Source organism: Acyrthosiphon pisum, chromosome A1 (assembly GCF_005508785.2).
Source record: "Acyrthosiphon pisum isolate AL4f chromosome A1, pea_aphid_22Mar2018_4r6ur, whole genome shotgun sequence".
NCBI classification, from domain to species: domain Eukaryota; kingdom Metazoa; phylum Arthropoda; class Insecta; order Hemiptera; family Aphididae; genus Acyrthosiphon; species Acyrthosiphon pisum.
Genome location: NC_042494.1, coordinates 27,191,321 through 27,209,681, shown reverse-complemented (window position 1 = coordinate 27,209,681; position 18,361 = coordinate 27,191,321). Strand labels below are relative to the sequence as shown.

General features: G+C 30.2%; 1 protein-coding gene across 1 annotated transcript in view; it reads right to left on the bottom strand.

Moving 5' to 3' along the window:
• The window catches only part of LOC100161313 (uncharacterized protein C34C12.4), a 110,758-nt gene that overhangs the window by 92,016 nt on the left and 381 nt on the right, over positions 1-18,361 (bottom strand). The window lies entirely within an intron of this gene.

Genomic DNA, 18,361 nt, shown 5'->3' with positions numbered 1-18,361 from the left:
TCGTGTACACAGACCCAAAAAAAAAAAATAAATAAAAAAAAATAAAAAAAAAAAAATAAAAAAAAAAATAAAAAACACACATCATTGTAAAATCAATACATTCATCGTTCCACTCAGAATCTAAAAAAATAAAAAAATAAAAAAATAAAAAAACACACATCATTGTAAAATCAATACATTCATCGTTCCACTCAGAATCTAAAATTAATTATTATTTATTGTTCAAAAATTTAAAAAAAAAGGTCAAGAAGGCCCAGAACTCTTAATTTTTAATTTTTTTGATTCATGATTGTAGTGTATATTATTATGTTATTGCTAATTGCATTGATTATAAATACTAGTATTAAACTTATTATTTTTTATACTAGTATTCATAATCAATGCTAATTGTTATATTATATTTTATAAACATTGCAATATTATAAATTAGATTAGCATAATATTTATTTATTGGTTATATAGGTGAAGTGAAAAAAATAATTTGATTATGTTATTTACTTATATCTTATGAGTTATGATAAAGCTAAAAACAATTTAAATTATATTGTGTAATTATTAATTATGCTAAATTGCAGCTAAAAGCATATATATCATTGAATTTATTCAACGCGTTTACAATGTTTATTAGTTCATAACTCCATTTTAATTTCAAACAATTTAAATAGGTACTGAAGTAATTAAATGGATAAAAAAAAAAGTTTAACCAACTTTAATTTTAGAGGACGACAGGTGGGTAAAATTAAATCTGTCTTCGTGCCTGAAAAGAAAATGTTTTAGGAACCATAATACAATAATATAATACTTTAAAATGAAGAATGAATATTTTATAAAATATAAATCAATAAGATTAGACCCTTCGGCTTTCAAACTAATTGCAGGGTATACGTTGGCAGTAGGCACACTCAATATATATGTTTTAATGTTTATGGCACATTTCTGCGTTGGGTCTTCCTTCAGGTCATATAAATAAATAACGATTTGACGCAAACGCGTGATTTTAGAGTTCTCTATTTGTTATTATATATACTTACTTATTAGTTATTAGTATAAAATGTTACACCTATGTTAAGGATTTTGTTTTAGTTTTTATCTTAATAAAATATCTTAGTATTTTCACAACTAATCAACTTTACAACTGTATTATATTTCAAAGATCATCGTATGTATGAACGTTGTCAGATTTATATTTCTGAAATGTATCTTTACGACCGCAGTGGCCGTGGTTATTAGTAAATTGCTCAAACTCTCATCATCCGTTGCCGTCTAGGAGTTATTAACATGTCGCGTGATGATTAGGTTCCGTATACATATTATAATATATTATGTACCTACACACAAGACACAAATAATGTGGTTATAAAAAAATCTCTGTCCTAAACTCACATACCTACACATAGCGTATTATTATGTAGTCACACTATGTAGCTGCAAAAATCATCGCGTAACCTCGTTGTCGTCCAATCTTGTTCCATTTTGTATTAAATGCGTTAATATAATATTATATATTATACTAATCTAATATCATAAAATTCAGAACAAGTCCCATAAATTCATTGAATTGCTCATTATTATCTTCGAGTTGTAATTACGTTCTGCCGTTTTGGTACGCATTTATATATTATAATGTGCCTTCTTTTTTTTTTTTTGTTATTATTGCTGAATTCCCGATTTTCGGCGACTGTGAGTTTTTACAAGATTTAATTTATTTTCGCGTCCAATTACAGTATTCGAAACGGCCTAGTAAAACAGAAATATAATAATATTTACATAATATATTAACACAAGTTTTATATCTGCCTTTATGTACTCGCAATTCTTGGTAATTGGTTTTTTTTCATTTATTTATTTTTAATCTACAGAGACTTTTGTGGATACCTAGTACACGTAGAGCGCAAATAAATGCCCACGACTCCACGAGGGTGCGTTAGATTTGATGGCCGAGTATAAAATAAAAAATAATTACATTCAAGAGTTTGGAAAAAAACCAAATTAGTTCGTGATTTAGTATTTTCCATTTTCATTCGCAACAGCTATTTGAGTGAGTTTTATTTATATATGTGTATATATATATACATTATATTATTATACCCATGTATTATATCTATTTGAACGATTTCTTATACTCTCGTGGTCCTATAACCGGTTACGTACCAACAAAGAAATATAACCTATAACCAATCACAGACCTAATTATTCTAGATTTGAAATCTACTTAATTTAATTCGACGATGGAAATGACTGGGGATAATAATTAATAAGTATTATTATCATGTTTTATTGAATTGTAGGTACACTGTGTCATTACTTATTTGTAATTAACACATAAACTGTAATTCAGTATCGTGTTTTGACGTTTTGTAACTACATAGTTATAGCGTTATACAAGTTTCGAATAAGCTTTTAACTTGGTATAAAAATGCATTTATAGTGATTTTTAAAGAAATATCCACCTTATTTAATAACTTTTATTTTTTACTGAATTTGTTTACCATTTTTACACCATCAAACTTTATATAATATTACAACGATTAGTTGAATAATTTAAATATTTCATGATATTGCGTAAAAACTTGTTATGTATATGTGTTTTTACATTGCTCATCGGGAATTGAATAAATAACATTTAAAATTGATTAAAGATAATTTAAATCCTGTGTTTCTAAATCATATAAAAAAGACAAAAATCTTGGATAAATGGCAGTATTATTGTTCACAAAAGTATGTCAAAAGTATATAATAGTATCAGGTATAACAGTACATAATAATAATAGTTGATAGTTGATACGCTTTTGTAAGAACTATTAACATATTTATTATTTTTACACGCAACTAAAAATAATTGGTTATGGATATTATAAATATATGTACCTATTTATAATATTATGTGTATATATTTATTATGCGTAGATCTCAGGAATATAAGAGAAAAGGCACCCTTTATAAAATCAATAATATTTCTCATGTCTTCATTCGTGTAGTCATAGTGTGTTTGAGTGTGTGCTGCGTGGACGCAGGGTAGTGACGATAAGTATACATAACTTTTAGAGTAGGTACCTATTTGAAACAAAAAGTACCTACAGCAAAACTTATCGAAAAAAAAAGTAGATGATATTCGATAATATATCATATCTAATATTATATACAGTTATTAGAAAATGATGGTACATTGAACATTAATTTATTGATATAAAAATAAAAACGTAAGTGAATTATTGTAGCTTTCTTGAATTGGGTTACTCGTGTATTGTTTCCTTTTAATCACGACATAATATTATAATCAAAGCTTTTAATAGTATATTATAGTTAAATATAATCTTTTTGAATCGTAGAATCATTCGCACTCTTGCCCGACTCGGAGTGGAAACTTTACTTAAGTCTTGAATCGACGGCTTGTATGTAAATAAATATAATAGATATTCAAACATAACCTCTGTACTGGTGGTAGCCATGCGTTCATTAAAATAAAAACTGAAATAATTTACGTCAATATGTCACTTTTCAGCAATAATAATGCGTGTAAGCGTGAATAACCTTATAATTTAAAAATCAATCAATTATTTAAAACTTTTTTAATAATATAATATTATAGTCGATCAATCGAAATTATCGAATAACTGAATCTTAATATTGTCCGATTAACTGAATCGGCTATACGTTTTGTAAAATGTTGTATAGGTACATATGTTGCTTAGATACATTTTGCAGGGATCATCAAATAATATTTTCAGATTGCCACCTTATGAATTTAGGACATTTTCTGGGTCTATCAAAATGTAATGTAGGATATTTACATGAATGGTAGGTAGTAAGTAGGTACATATAGTTTACCCAGGCAATATTAAGTCAAAATCAAAAAATTACGTCAGGACGGTTTGATATATTTTACTCTCGAAGATCGTAAAAAATGACAACTGATATAGTTTTTCGAAATTTCCGTTTGTCAGTTATCTTCAAATCCCAACAGAGGTCAAAGACCGCACAGCGTTCACCCCAAAAATATGACTGACTAAACGTAAAGCCGAGTGCCGGTAATCGGCAGTAAAAGTGACGGTTGTATAAACACACACATGCACACTGCAGTCTTTGTGTCATACCTGCCTAGCGTATATACCAACCAATGGCCTATACATAAGCACAGAATATACTATTATTAAATTGGACCGTCAGCTGGTCGTTATGCTGACCTAGAAATCAAAAACGGTATACCGTCCGCTCCCCCCCTCTCCGCTATTCGACGTTGAACGGGTTTGGATGCCGGCGCGCCGCGGCCTAGTAATGCCGGTTCTCGGAATCGATTTTCGGAAATCATTTTTTTCGCATGAAAAAAAATCGAAAACGCACTGGAAAACGGAAAGACCGCCGCCGAAACACTACTGTAATATACACGTCGACGGATATACATTAAATCGTTGGTACATCGCGGTCTTCGCGAGACTATACGACGATACAACGAGTGAAACATGACGAAAAAAATTGGAAAAAATCGAAACAAAATATAAGTCGTCCGAGAGAGTAGCACAGTGGCTCGTGACGCGATGGCGTGTGAGGTTGTTCACCTTTCACCCTGGACGGGCACACGATGTTGACCCAGTCAGACGTCCCCTCCCGCTCCTTAACACGTACGCCATACATGCAACTTCTCTTTTTACATTACGAAGCGTATATAGTAGTAATAGACAATAGTAGTATAGTACTATGGTAGTATTAAGTATTAGTAGTAGTAGTAGTAGTAGTAGTAGTAGTAGTAATAATAGTAGTAGTAGCAGTAGTATTAATATTTAGTAGCAGTAGTAGTAGTAGAAGTAATAGTATTAGTACCTAGTTTTAGTAGTAAAAGTAATAGCACCTAGTTGTAGTAGTAATATTAATAGTAGGTACCTACCTATTTGCAAAGGCGGTAGTTTATATAATATGGATTATGGGGTACGAAATCATAATATTAATAATAATAATAGGTATATCAATCGAATGCTAATCGGAAACAATGAATCGCGTATGAGTAACGATTCAGCCTAAATCGCAAAGATCGTAAGTCCAAAATGGCAAATTTCACAGGAGGAAAAAAATTTTCAAAAATTTCGTCGGCCTAATTCCCTAATTCGCAAAATTACAATGATAATTTCGAGATACGACTTTTTTTATGTCTTAAAATCATCACATCCGGAGATTTGACCATTTCTAATATCATTAATTTCATAGAGGATAAAATTATAAAATTTCAGTTTCGACTCTAACATATGATACAGTTTTTTTTTAAATTTTAATCACCCCCCCCCCCCCCAAAAAAAAAAAAAAAAAATGGAGTTTCGACCTTTGTGGTTTAGGCTGACGAATGGCTTAAGGGGGATTCACACCTCGTCGTGTCGTGTGAATCCCTCTTTAGGGCCTCAGAGGTATACCAGATGATTTGTCAAACTAGCTCACCCAAATCGTTTAACACTCTGAATTATCCATATTAAATATACTTATTTAAAATGTTATATTATTATTTTAAAGTCAAAAATGTACCTATTGTGTGATAATATGCTACTTAAGAATGATCTCTTCTAATATACGGAACTGCTTCGTGTTTAATCGATAAAACGGACGTGACTATGACGGCTGCCGAGACGAACAAACCCTAATCTCTTGTAATGGTTTTCAATGGTAAACGGAACTTCAATGAAATTGCTGCATGTTTATCCCATGATGCGGGCACGAATATCTGTTATCAACAAAGTCACGAATGACGATAAATAATAATAATATGTTCTACATCAGCGTTTCTCAACCTGGGGGTCGCAAACCCATAAATGAGGGGTTGCATCTGTCAGAAATAATTAAACTCTGATGTAGAAAAACAACATTTTATTTACATTAAAAATACAATAATATTATAACAGTACTAATTGTATGGAATTGATTTTGATAAATTTAGGCTGTGCCGAGTCACCAATTACGAACATGTAAGACACACTAAATCAATGTAAGCTATTAAAAAGTTACTATAAGTCGAACTTCATAATTTGTATTTTTACTATGATAAGTACCTACTTCTTTCACAGTGTCATATTATTTACGAACGTGCATAAGTATCTAACTACTTTGCTTAAAAAAAAAAAAATCAATTAAAACAAGCTAAAGCAAAATTTGGTTACATTTAGCATACATTTAAAGTTTGAAAAAATTGGTAAAGCTGATTCTCAAAAATCATGTTTTTGGACTTTGGGTTGCTTTGTATGAATGGGGACAAAATACACTATAAACTAAATATAATAAAGTAAAAATTATGAATTGATTGGTTTATATTCAAAAGTTTTTATTTTATGGGGGAGGGAGGGTCGTGAGGTGACTGATTTTATTTTTCACCTATTTTGGTGGTCGCTACGTTAAAAAGGTTGAGCAACGCTGTTCTATATCATGCCTTTTTAATTCCACATGTAAACGCCGTCGCTTGCCACAGCCGTGACTACAGTTTATTCAATAAATTATGTTATTCTTATCGTAAACAAAGACGTTTTAAACATAGAATGGCCTATTGTAGGGTTGTCCTACACAATATTTTATATTACTCTATCTATCAACCATCACTGCAGCAGCTTAGATTATTGATGTTCTATGGTGTATTGGTGTTACTCTACGTCGCATTGAGCAAACTAAGCTACAGTTTTGAAAATAGCACAATTTGCTGATAAATTAATCACTACACAGTTGTACACATGAGCCCAATATACCTGTGAAGGCCCGCAATCATACCAGCCCCAGGGGGCGTTCACCCCCCCCCCCCCCCACCACCATGTCCCTTCGGCCCACTCAGCCCCCTGGTTTATTGGAATAGGAAATATGTTGATGTATTCGTTCAATAATTATTCTATATACTCGTATAATAAAAATCAAAAACGAAAGAGGTTGGATAAATTACGTTAATAATCCATGTGAAAAATTATTATTACCTAATAGGTACTTTGTTCTGTACATCTGTAGCTCAAAGAATAGGTACCTAGTGAGACTATTATGATATGGTTCTCAACTTTCACATTCTTTTTTTTTGCAAAAAAATATACACTTAGCATTTATTTATTTATATTTTAGATAAATTAGTTAAGATAATACAATTATGAATTATTTATTTGTAGAATAATATTCATCAGGTAACCAATTTTTTTTTTTGATTTAGATAAGATAAATTATGATTAATTATAGGTATTTATCTACATAACGCTCGACACAAATTACCATATTAGAATTGAGAAACGAAGTATATATAATTGCACCGTTAAAATGAGAAGAGGACGCGCGAGATCAAAGTAATATAATATTAATATCAGACGATTGCGCTTGTATAGGTAAGTTTATATTAGGTAATAGTTGTATTACCTATTAATTTAACAGTCGGTCGTGATGTTCGCGGTATACCACCCGATGCCACTCATGTCAGCTATATTATATATTATATGCGTGTACACTGTATACGCACAACGCACCCATCGGTGCGCTTATCTATGACGATAATATAGGTATTTATAGGTACCGTGTAAAAAAATAAAATTGCGTAAATCTACGCTGCGTGCGGGGTCGAGTAAAAGTGTATGCCCCGCATAATCATAATATTCCGACTGATGCTTATAACACGATGATAGGTACTATACATAAGACGACAATTCACACGCACAGCTGATTTATTACTTAATATATTAAAATCTAGAACCCCATCTCTTTTGTTTCCATCATCCTCGCCGGCCTCCAGTCACCACTATATAGATCAACTGATCGGCGTGAGTGAACTATTCAGTATAAGAATTATCACTGGTTGTAGTGAGGAGTGGCTATTTTTAGGGGTGAAAACTGTATGTTTTAAATATATATATACATATGCATTGTATACTTGCGTATGATTTAGTTTGTCCAAAATGGTAGAGGGATGTGGTGGAGTGTTCTCATCGCTACGAGTCAACGTGCCAGGTTAGAGCTCTACTTTATAATGTACATAATATTATCTATAAAGCCATTTAAAGTTGAAACACTTCTACCTGGTGTCTACCCGAACGTCTGATATATCTATAGCTTATGATAGGTATGTATATGTTATGGTTAAAGTAGGAAAAGTCTACATTGTTCGGGCATTCTACACAATGGCTAAATAAATGTGGCAAATTATTTAAATGTGCGATAAACTAAACCAGCCATCTAGCTAAAACGAAGTTTAATCAAACCTATTATACCAAATATTATTGTTAACGTTATTTTTAATTTCATTTTCATTTGCAACACAATTATTATACAAAATACTACACTTTTAGATTATTATTATTTATTTTTATTCATATTCGAACCACTATAGGTGTTTTAGCACTATTTGCGTTTTTTTAAATAATAATGAGTAGCTATGTAAGTATTATTACATTTTTCGTAAAACGTAGGTACTTTTCATACGTTAGGAATTACGATCAAATTAACTGTACACAATGCTCAAATTACTATAATTTGTTAGTTCTTAAATAAAACTGTTATGTTTTATATATTGTGTTGAATACACGTTAGTTAAGAGGTAATCTTTAAATAAAAATGAATTTTTAAAATGATGATAACTTTCACACAATCATATTGCCCAAAATGTTAATAATTAACTCTGATTAAGTTGTGAATGAAAGTCGACCGAAATCGTTAAGCAGAAAAGTTAATGTCCCTTATTTGTAAGTATATTAGATCAACGAGGAGTGAAGGGAATATAAACTCTATACAATTTGATTAGATAAAAAGATAATGAAAAGGTCTAATGTACATAAAGTCCACCAGTTTCAATTTCTTATCAGATACCTACCTGCAATCGGATTAACACATGGAAAATCCACCAGTGTAATACATATTCCCACATTAATGTTGACAACCGTTATGATGACGTAAGTACGTCAACATTGCTAAAATTGGTATCAGTTGAATGCGAAGAAACGTTTCATTTATATAGCTATTTAAAAATAATTTATCTGAAAAACAGTATAACCAATATTAGATACAAGTATAGTAGGTAGGAATTTATATAGGTACCTTGGCGAACATAATTTTTAAATCTTAACTGATTTCTTAATTTAAATTTTTATAATTGTTTTGGCATACTAAGTAATACGCGTAATTCATTATGTAATTTTTAATTTATGTTAAATTATGTTTAGAAATTATTTTTTTTTTTCTTATAATAAAATATTTTATAATAATTTTAGGTAAGTTCCTATATTGTTCCCTAATTTTTTTCCTGGTGGAGTTTGTACACGAACCCAATTTTACCAGAATTCTTTTTCTGGTGGTGTTAACACTAAAAAATAAGTACTTAAGAGTAAACTCATAACTTATGAGTTATGGTGAAGTTTACATACGTTCGGACTCCGGAGTGAGTACGATTAAAACCCTAAGCCTTAAGGACGAGCCGGCGGCGGCCTACGACATGACTCGAATATAAATTAAGTTTATAATATTATATAATATATCATTTTCCTACGTGTATTTGCGTGGGAAACGCGTTTTGGTTTTTCGCTTTCCGATGATTTGGTCTAATTTTCGTCTATATGTATGTATATAATATTATACTCGACCGACGCCGGGTACGTCGGCGTTACTAATTTTCGGGTCTCGTAAAAACCACCTAGATACCATGTATATGTATATAATATTATGGTGTTGCGATGTGTTATTTCCTCTCTATATATTATATACAGTCGGCAAAGATCGTTTTCGATATGTTTTTTTATACTCGAATTTATTTTCAAAAAAAAATCACGGTGGTACGTTATATACGCAGTATAGGTACCTACGTTATACGTCTATTATATTATTATAATAATATAATATGTATATAAACTTACGACCGTCGTGTATATTATTAATTATTTCCTGCGCGCGCTTTTAAGATAACTATTGGTATATGATAATAATACGTTATACTCGTTATATATCATAATATAGAAAACGTGACACTATAATATGTCTATATATTCCTAAATCGCAAAACGATCGGGTGCTGGAAAAAATAGAAAACGTGTCCGTTTAAAATAACGATTGTACAGGTATTATTCGATACGTTAATACTTTTTATAAAGTACCTATATCAGTATTTTGTGTAACGTGAGTAAATCGTTCTCCTGTTTATTATTGTTGGGTGTTTTTTATTTAACGAATAATCGTGTGAATTTGATATCGCGTTTGACAATTGAATTACGCGCTACGTAGTGTAGGTAGTAGGTACCTATCCAAGTACCTATCTAACTTATTCTAACGATTAACTGATTATTATAAATTATAAATTTTAATACGTAATTAATATAGGTACATAATTATGCAATGGTATAATTTATTCAGAGGTTATATATAATAGCACAATAATCAGCACGAAATAATCATCATAAAATAATCGAACTTCACAATACATAATAAAAATAACTTTTACATGTCATGATCAATATATGATCAATTTTAATAATTTGTTCGGTCTTGAATGTTTTATTTGTCTGAAAGTAATCTGTGTGAGAATCAACCAAGTTTTTCAAAATTATTAAATACCTCATGGATTGGCCTGTTTCTAAAATATCGCATGTTCACCACGTTATAATTATTGGATATTAGAATGAAAATAGGTATATTATATATACACGTAAACAATAGTAAAAAATGAGAATAATTTATGATGTTAAATAGAAGAGAGTACTAACTAGGTAGGATATAGTTGTGAGTAGTGACTATATATATTATATATATATATATTATGTATCAAGTGTTTATAACTAATATATATTAATTTGCATTTGCCCTACTTATAAATTTGTTAAATATATATGAGACAATTCTTTATATAGGTATAAAGAGTCATTCATACTTCGTTCCCATTTCCCATTGGCGATTGGCCAATAATTGTATAGTTGTAACTCGAACATAATAGTGTCTCGTATAGTTGTAATGTCACCATCGTAGACATGATATATTTGAATTTAAAAAGTCCATATAATATAGGAACGTTTGAAAATATTGTTTAAAGGTATATTTTTTTTAACAGCTGATCTTGTAAATGTAGGTTTTTGGTGAACAAAATGTGTACCCCACAGCTGATTATAATTTTCTTGTTGGAAAATAATGAGTTGTTTAGGATACATGTTGCACTATACCTATACATATGAAACTATACACTACTACAGTGTTTGCATTATATCGATGAGGACTAAAATAATATATACATATATTATATATCTGTCCGACAATAATATATATAATATTTTTATATATACTCGTGCGTATGGGCGGTGACGATGATTCGTATCGCAAGTGCACCACACCGTAACATAATATAACATGTTTTAATCGCGTACTATATTGCTACTATTTCACCTCAATTATACGACATATAAGACTCGTAATCACGCAGGAAAAACGACGAGAGCTGTGCGAGTGTGCTCACGTAGAGTGTAGGGCGATCCATTTAACGTAAAACACTCATTATATCAAACGGTTTTTTAAAAATTTTTAATTTTATTTAATTTTTTTATAAAATCCTCAATCTGTAAATAATTTTTTTTTTTTTACAATAATCGTACGTTTAACATGAATTTATTGATAAAAAGAAGCTATACTTACCGGTGACACGTTTTTTCAATTTTCAATTTAAATGACAAAATTATTGACATTTTTAACGATTATATTCTACGGGTTTTCAAATGTTCTTAAAAATTCGTGTAGTTTAAATGTTAATTTAACTCGTTTTAATTGAGTTAATTTTGATTTCAGAGGCATGGTGAGTGGTGACACTGTGTGAATTACCTACTTGAAAACATTTTGTCTATCCAAAGCAGGTATTTTCAATACATATATGATATATTTATGCTTATATCAAATATGGGACGAGCCCAATTACATATGTAGCTCCATTAAAAAAAATTAAATTTCTGTTACGCGTTCACCCTGCAATGAAAGGGCTAAACATTTGAAAAAATGTATTTCAGTATAGGTATGGCCATTTTTTATCAAAAACTTCATTTAAATTCAATTTCACACAGCTGGGCAGAAATTGTTCGTGTTATCTTTAAATGGAAACACACTGTATAATATATTATGTATATATTATGATATACAATATATTGTGTGTTGTGGGTTTCTTCGATGGCAATGGCAGTGGCCGCCGTGGGTGTGGGTTCGATGTCCCGTTATGCTTTTATCCCGCCGTGACTGTGCACCATAGTCAGTGGCGGCGAAACGGTCTGCCGGCGGGCCCCGAAGCTATAATATGTATATTATTACGCGTATATCGCGCGTCGTCGACGTCGTGTTATTTTGCGTATTTTTTATTCTCATAATATACTTATATGGTCCCGTAAGCCGTTGATATTAGTTATTATCATTGTTATTATTATTGTATTGTGATATGATCGAAGAACCGCAAATTCTGACGATCCTGCAGCATCGGTTCAATGTTCAATAATCTGCAGCATATATGCGTACCGAACAAATTTTTATATTATGTTATCGGGTATATGACCGAACGGATTTCGCTCTTGACACCCTCTCATAGGCGTAGCGTGATGAATTTAACCAGGAGTGCTATAACCCCCTAGACCCCCCCCCCATTCTACGCCTATACGCCCTCTTATTGTCATACAACTATACGCGCCACTTAAACGTGTCATCGTAAATTCGTAATTACTATGGTATATTGCAATTTGCAGAGGTCCTGTAGGTGAGGGTTTATTTTGTCGCAACGATCAGAAATAGTATAATAATATTATATAGGTAATATTTTTATACTTGTATATCATCATTTGTAGAACTATAGCTCTCTATTATCTAATTCTACAACCTCCCCTCCTCACAAGTGCAGGCTCTTTGCAAGTGCACCCATCATAGGCGCAAATAGGGGGGCTTTAGGGGCTAAGCCCCTCCCCAAAAAAAAAATGTCCATAGCCCTCCCAAACATTTCCTACATTTTGTTTTAAGCTTATTCAATATTATCAAAGGCTCTATTAGCCCTATTACTTATTAGCCCCCCAAAATCTCAAACGCTATTTGCACCTATGGTATATCGGCCATCAAACTATTTGGCTTTTAAACAATGTTGTACCTACCTATATTTGTATAATTGTATATAATAAATATGGGCATATAAAATATATAGGTACGTATATATTATAGCCTCGCTGGACGATAAATACATATAGTAAGAACGAGGCACTAAAGTTCCTGCTCGTTAAATATTATAATAGGTATATTTGCCTATAAACACATCTGTGTGGCACTTAGAGCCAGTTAGAGGGGCTGATAATAGGGTGTTGATGCTGTACGACTGTACGAGTACGGTCTGACAGAGTTCCACATCGCAATCACAATACAAACTCGCAATTATCCGGCTCGTCCCCCGTAACAAGTTTAATTATTGTAAAACTTTACACTGTACCGGTCCGACGTACAACGCATCGACGGTGCTGTCCGTTTCGTGTTAGTTCCGTTTCTCTCTCTATGTTTATAATATGACTCTCCGATTCGTATGCATAAATAATTACAATTGATTTTTAGTAAAAATGTGTATTATTTTTTTTTTAAGCCATTAAATTCGTCAAAAAAAATTAGTGAAACTCGTTAAACGGATCACCTTATCGTATTACATTTCTATATAAATTTACATATATGTTATACGGCACCTATACAATATATATGTGTAATAACTACCTACGACGGGAAACAGGTGAGAAAAAATACGTTCAATGTGTTATAAAATTCTGCAGTAGAACACTTGCAAACAATGAAAAAAAGCAAAGTCGCATTATTATTATATTATATCCGCGGGCAGCCATATTTATTTTTCTCAATGTTTTTTAAAAGACGTTCTCGTCATAGGCAATCGAAAATAACTTTGACTAAAATTAACTTAAAGTAATTACTTTCTACTAAGTTAACTTGTTATTAACGGTTTTTTTGTTTTTGTCAAATTTCAATCACTTTTCTCCAAAATATTACTATCGCCATTCAGTATAAAATGTATACTCAATGTTATTAAATATACTATATTATATTATGTATACATTTTATTTGATATTGACCATCATTTTACTAATACACGATGTATGGCCTAAGCCATAAAATTTCCCTTAAGTACTTAATTCAATTAATTATGATTTATGAGTGATGAAATAAATATTACATTATAATATAATATATTATATTGTGTGAGTTTTCTAAAAGAACGCCTATTTAAAATATTAATTTGATCAAACAAAATAATTAGCTTAAAAATTAAATATCATAGACACTATAGGCTGCAGATCCCTTGTTCAGGAAGGGCTCGATGCTATTTTTACGATTTTTTTTATATTTATCTAAATACACATAGCTTAATTTGATAGTATTGATACAAGCTATAAATATTAAACTTGAAATATATTAAAAATCACTTTGAAACCGTAAAAAGTATTTAACATCTTCCGCGACTATTGTCTCAACTGTCTATGCGGTGTAGAGTATTTTGTACGTGCTGTAGCTATTAGGCTTTAATAAATAACAAACTTAATAAAAGTTTGTTGTGTTTTCATAGTGAGACTTTGCACTACCTTGGATTGACCTATGATAAATAAACAGGAATAGATTCACCATACATGCTCACTCCAATTATTTCTTCTTCAATAATAACTGTATTCAAATTATGGACATTTTTTGTTTTTAAGATATTTAACTTTGTGTAAGTACTGAAGATAATTGGTTAGTGTTAAGAAGATAGGTAGGTAATTTAGGTCATTTAACCATTTTAATAATTTATATCAATCTATCAACATTATTTTATAATTTGTGAAAACGGTCCAAGTATAATTAATACTAGATTAATATTATTTATATTTTATAATTTTAAAGGTATATTATTTTTAGTATACTTAAACATTTTAATAACTGAGAAACTACTCTTTCGAATATTGCATTAAGTACGTACATCATTATAAAAATCATAAAGTTGATCCACTAAATAATTTACAGTAAAAAGGGGGAGTGGATAAACAGAAGTTTGTGTCACCAATTGTCACTACATTTTATATTTCTCAATTTTCTACTATTCTAATACATTGTACTGTACTTTAATGTCATAGGGGCAACCCGTATATTTTGTAATAAATAAATAAATAAATAGTATAAAAATATCTCAAAAATTTGAAAATAAATATAGTTTTAAAAATTCCAAAAATCAGAATTTGAATAAGTTCATTAAAAAGGAAAAAATTGGGGTGATCATGTGTATAGTAATATAGTTTATAGTTTTTACAGTGTACAATACATATACACACATAGTATATACGTATAGTGAATATAAAAATAACATAATATGTAGGTATGTATTATTATGTATGTATGTATGTATGTATGTATGTACCTACACTCTGTTTAGGGGAAACAGTGTATGAAGCATATAATATAACCGTCGCTTTTAAATACTGTATATAGATGTTATGTGTTGCAAATTGAACGATAGTAGAATGTATTATCTGAAAAGTTTTAAGTTCGGTCAAGACTACCCCGCAGTGTACAGACTATAGCAAATACAGCGTTAAACACTTATACTCAAGAATGCAATAATTGTCATCACTATCACGTCAGTAACTTGAAATGACAAAGTAACAGAATGCAAATCATTAACTGTAGTCTATAATAGAGGGAAACTATATTTAACAATAATGTTCCCGAGATCCGTGGTTTATCGTGTGGATCTAGAAACTTGACAATCATCGTAATAGACGTTTAGTGAGATTGAATTCCTCACAGTAATTTAATTTTCAACACAACAATATAACCAATAGCGTTTAACGTTTATCGCTTAACACTTTTTATTACAAATTTCAAATAACGTTTGCAACAGTGGCTACAGGTGATAGTAATATATCAGGCGAGGCTTCTGCAGGGATCTAGTGGTTAAGGGATTTTTTTTAATGGGGGTCAAGGCCCTATAGTTAAAAACAAATTTTACATTAAATAGGTACTCTAAACGTCTATTTTTGATTTTGGCAAAAATATCAAAATATCTACTTCATGAAGGTAAAATATATCATCTATATGACAAATATATTTATCAAATTATACTTTTTTATCATAGATAAACCCTCAGGTCTGGTTCAAGAGGTAGGCGACGTAGGCCCACGCCTAGGGTGGCACTTAAGTAGAAGGGTGGCATTTTAAAAACAGTAATAATTTATTATTTTAGGGGTGGCAAAATTTTATTTCACCCATTGCACTATTTTCGATTGAGCCAGCCTTAGGTTTCCCCTTTCTCCTTCGAAGCCACGCCTGTTATAAATGCACCTTAAATAACACCAGAATTGCAGTCGTAAATAGTTAAGTACCTATTTGTCTTACATAATTTTGTTTATTCATTATTAGAAATAAATTATGTACTATACATTAGAATATACTATTAATTATTCAATATACATATATTAATTATAGAATGTATTTTATAACTTTGAAATAAGTCTTTGTAAGATATATAGTTTTTTTTTAGTACATTTCAACCATAAATGGTATATGTATAGTATCATATAGTGACGTATTCATATGTAGGTCCGGTAGGTGTGGGTACGATATTCATAAAATTAGTCACATTAAAATTACGTTATTTTTAATTATGAAAGGAATGTAATTTTTGTTTTTTTTTATATACATTTTCATATTTTTTCATACAATATAAAGATATTGAAACAGTTAATTTTGTATTGTAAAAGGTTCCAAAGATAAATATGTGTCAAACGTAGTAAATACTAAAATGCAACGATGTATACTATTTTTTTAAAAACTGTATAAGTGTTAGACTTGTTAGAGTGTTATAGGTAGGGCCACATTAAATAGTTGATGAAAATAATATTATTGTTATAATAAAAAGAATGTACCAAACTTCCAATTATTTTGCATCGTTTACAAACAATATTTGCTACAAATTTATATTTACAAAGTGCAAACATATTATATTATTGGTTTATCGGTTATTATTTTGTGAGAAAAAAAGGTAGCAAAAACTAAAAATTAATGGTGATGTATAAAATAACTGACAATATTTCATCAGTAAAAAGAAAAATATTTTGCCCTAACCGTATTTAATCCGAAAAATAGTATATCAGAACCGTCTTTAGTTCGAATAATATAATATGTATAGGTACTCCGAAAGTAAAACAACAGAAAATATTTCATCTGAAACATATTTTATACGTACCTATATCTATTGTAGGTTTTAAAAATAAATTTTGGATTTTAAAACAGATTTATCAATTTATGTTTAAATTAGTTAATTTGTTGTTTTACTCCAATATTTTTCAATTTTTTTTGTCTATTTAGATTATACACATTACATAATATATAGACATTAGATACTAAATAATTTAATTTTAAACACAACAAAGGATTATGATTTTATAATATTTATGAACATGGATATTTTATAACATTTTCATCACAGCTCACGAGTTCTTTATCTATATAATAATAATTAATTTTATGTCTGATTATTATTACGTTCTTTTTTTCTTCCTATGTACCTGTTCTATTATTAACAAGTGACGGTTGGGGAACACCTCTGATGCGATTTAATCTGTTTTACTAATTTATTTTTTGCAGTATGATGAAAACATCACTTCTCAGAATACATGTTTTACCGTGTGCAATTTTAGCCATTGCTTATTACATCGCATTATTATAATAAATTTAATATACATACCTACTTTATGCCCACCGGCCACCTGTTTGCTGCTGCATATCTCGGTATTTGTCATTTGGCTAACCGCAGTCAGTGGTATGTCCAATCCCAAAGTCTGTTTGTAACGGCGTGTTGTAGGCTTGTAGCCGTAGGTTAAATTTGAAAGTGTCATTATAGTTATAACTAATCAGACATGAAATACAATTTTATTTTATTATGAGTGGTTTTGAAATTAAGCAGCTAACCATCTAATTGTAAATAATATATAAAACAAAAACAATCAATATTTAAAAAAAAAAACGCAATATTATGGTACCTTTTATTTTTATTCAATTAGAAATAACATCGAAATTGTTAAAAGGACGTTTTAAAAAACTTAAATCCTTTCGATATCCAACAAATGCGATCTTGATTAGATACAGACATCTAAAATATTAATATTTTGAAGATAAAAAAGGTGGGTAAGTGGATGTCGCTCTGCTGTACAGTAGGTTACAAGTGGGTCACTGTCTAATGGATGGTATTAAATTTGAATTCAATGATATAATATCATTGTATAAGAAAAACGATTCTGAGCGGAGACGGTATGCAGAGTATTGCAGACTAGTATAAGCATAATATTATATATGGTATTAAAAAAAAATTGACCTATATAGGTATTATAAAAAATTCCAAATTAATCATATCGCA